Source organism: Magnolia sinica, chromosome 13, assembly GCF_029962835.1.
Source record: "Magnolia sinica isolate HGM2019 chromosome 13, MsV1, whole genome shotgun sequence".
Taxonomy (NCBI): Eukaryota; Viridiplantae; Streptophyta; class Magnoliopsida; order Magnoliales; family Magnoliaceae; genus Magnolia; species Magnolia sinica.
The window spans coordinates 35,269,670-35,272,803 of record NC_080585.1 but is presented as its reverse complement, the minus strand read 5'-3'; the positions used below and the strand labels follow the sequence as shown (position 1 = coordinate 35,272,803).

The 3,134-nt window shown below is 36.3% G+C and overlaps 1 non-coding gene across 1 annotated transcript; it reads left to right on the top strand.

The window, feature by feature from the left end:
- The first annotated feature begins 1,578 nt into the window (after positions 1 to 1,578).
- Positions 1,579 to 1,685, top strand: LOC131224555 (small nucleolar RNA R71). The gene has a single exon (XR_009161029.1). It is a non-coding gene; the product is annotated as a small nucleolar RNA R71 (small nucleolar RNA).
- The last annotated feature ends 1,449 nt before the right edge of the window (positions 1,686 to 3,134 follow it).

Here is a 3,134-nt window from a genome sequence, read left to right as displayed (position 1 = left end):
AGTCAATCATGTTATTGTTGTGGAAGTCGTTATCATCCTCGAACTGTCTGCTAGTATTGAAAAACATATTTAACTCCAATGTCATATTCCCAAAAGACATATTCATGACTCCATCATGCAATTGATGATTGCGTTTGAAGTGGCAGGGAATGGACGACCAAGAATGACGGGAATCTGAGTGCTCATGTTACTGATGGGTTCTGTATCTAGGATGATAAAATCTACTGGAGAGTAGAATCTGTCAACCTGGACCAACACATCGTTAATTGCCCCTCTCGATACACGAACTGAACGATCGGCAAGTTGTAATATGGTTGGGGTGGGTTTTAATTCACCCAAACCTAACTGTTTGTACACCGAGTAGGGAATCAGATTTACGCTCGCTCCTAAGTTAAGAAGTGTGTGTGCAATTTGATAGTTCCCGATTACACATGATATGGTTGGGCTACTAAGATCTTTGAATTTCTACGGCACATCTTGTTTTAGGATGACACTCACTTTCTCAGTTAAGAAGATTTTCTTTTGAATATTTTGCCGTCTTTTGGTTGTACATAAGTCTTTCAAAAATTTGGCATATGAAGGTATTTGTTTTACGGCATCAAGTAGAGGAATATTGACCTTCACTTGTTTCAACACCTCTAGAATATCCTGAGAGTTAAAGAGAGGTTTTGGTGCAACCAACTGTTGGGGGAATGGAGTAACTTAATTATCTTAAAGTTCCGATTTTAATTCTTATGGAGCAATGCTAGTTCTATCATTATTATCCTCTTCCGGGTCCTTAGGCTTTTTAGCCCTAACCGGAATAGTTTTGTCAATAGTCTTCCCAATCCTAAGAGTGGTGATAGATTTAGCCTGTTCCATCTGATCTGAAGAGCTTAGATCACTTATCTCATATTGCGGTTTGGGATTGGGGAGAGGTTGAGCAGGAAGCATCCCCTTTCCGACAATCATTATGTGTGACTCTATCCTTTGAATAGATGATGTAAGTGATTCTATTGCTGATCTGATATCTTGGTTGAATAGCTCTTGGTCTTGAATGTGTTTTAGAACTGGATCCTCTTGAAGTTTCCCTTGATTTGGAATTTGATTGAAGAAACCTTGAGGGGTAGCAGTTTGTCCATTCCTTCAATTGAAGTTTGGATGATTTCTCCAACTAGGATTGTACATATTAGAAGTGGGTCCATTGAAGTGGTAATCTTGAAAGGTAGATATAGTTGGACAATTTTCAGTTGTGTGACTGTTACAACCACAAATACATCAAACAACTTCCTTACCCTTATCCTTCCTCGATTCCATCGCCTTGAATTTCTTTATGAGATTAGCCACTTTAACATTGATATCATCATCCTCTTTCAGCAGGTACACTCCGTCCCTTTCCTTTGATTGAGTGAGACTAAAAGTGCTACTCGATTTTGGGTATGTGTCCCATGTTGTGCGTTTTTAGCAAGTTTATCCAAGTAATCCCACACATCATCGACATTTTTATTCATAAATTTCCCATTGCACATCGTCTTAATCAATTGGTGCATAGAAGATGTCAGTCCATCATAGAAAAAGTGTGTAATGTGCCATATTTCAAAACCGTGTTATGGGCATGAACTGAAAAGATCCTTGAACCTTTCCCAACATTAGAAGAATGTTTCATCCTCCTTTTGGGCGAAGTTCATGATTGGTTTTCTAAGGCTGTTGGTTTTGTGATATGAAAAAAATTTCTTTATGAACTCCATTGTCATGTCATTCTGTATGCCAATAGATTGGGGATTTATTGAATGTAACCACGTCTTAGCTTTTTCTTTCAAAGAAAAGGGAAAGAGTTTTAGCTTGACCATGTCCTGAGACACGTTAGGAAAGTATAAAGTGGCTATGAGTTCATCAAACTCTTTCAAGTGTGGATACGGATTTTCAGATTCAAGCCCATGAAATTTTGGAAGGAGTTGGATCATTCCTGGCTTGATATTCATGTATCCCGTGTTTTCTAGAAAAACCATGCATGAGGGCGTGCTCACCCCCGCCTGTTGTAAATAATCTCACAAAGTACGAGGCGGGGGTGCTTGATGCACCTCATTCTCATCCTGGATGTCCTCCACCCTAGGTAGGGGTAGAAGAGGTTGATTTACAACCATCACTTTAATTAACTCTGAGGATCTCAAGTGGTGTCTAATCCTACGATGGATAGATAACCCCTCAACCAATCCTCCTTCACTTAAGAGATATAGAGTGTTATCACGAACCCACTTGGGCATGAAACACTCGTAGCCCTCAATTCAGATTCTAAACCTACTCCTAAAGAAGAATAAAAGAAATAGAAATCAAGAAATAAAGAAAAAAAATTAGAAGGAAGTTACTAAAATTGAAGGTCCTAAGTTAAAATCCTGCAAGATAAAACAAAACAAGTCAGTTCCTAAAATAGAAAGCCTAAAGTTAGAAAATAAACTAGTTTCTAAAAAGGGAAAAATTCCTAAAGAAAGAAAATTTCTAAAACAAATTAGGAAAACTCTAAACCTAAAGTAGAGAGTAAGAAATTTCTAAAAGAAAACCTAGAATTAAAACTTTCTAAAAATAAAATAAAGGAAAGATGAGTTAGTTTCTAAATTAGAAAGAGTTTTTAAAAAGGGAAATTACTAACCTAGTTTCTAAAAGTAAAAGAGGAAAATATCTAAAAATAAACTAGTTCCTAAAAATAGAAAAATAAAGAAATTAGAAAGAGATTACCAAATTGGAAGTTTCTATCTCAGAATCCTACAAAATAGGAAAGTTAGGTTAGTGTCTATAAAAAATAAAGGAAAAAAATTCCTAAAAACAAAAATAGAAAGCTGAGTTAATTTCTAAAAATGAAAAAAAAGAAAGTCTAAAATTAGAAACCTAAACCTAAAGTTAGAAATCCCTAATCTTAACCTAATTCTAAAGCTAGTTAATCTCAGAAAAACATAACTGTCAGTCCCCGGCAACGGCGCCAAAAACTTGTTCACACCCCAAGTATATGGTTGTGATGTAGTAATAGTCTCGGTAAGACCGAGGTCGAATCCACAGGGACTGAAACCTGTACACATGACCTGAAAATAACTACAATTAGAACTAGAATAAGATGAAATCTAAACCAAGTGAATAAGAGGGATTAATGGTGAAAATACTAA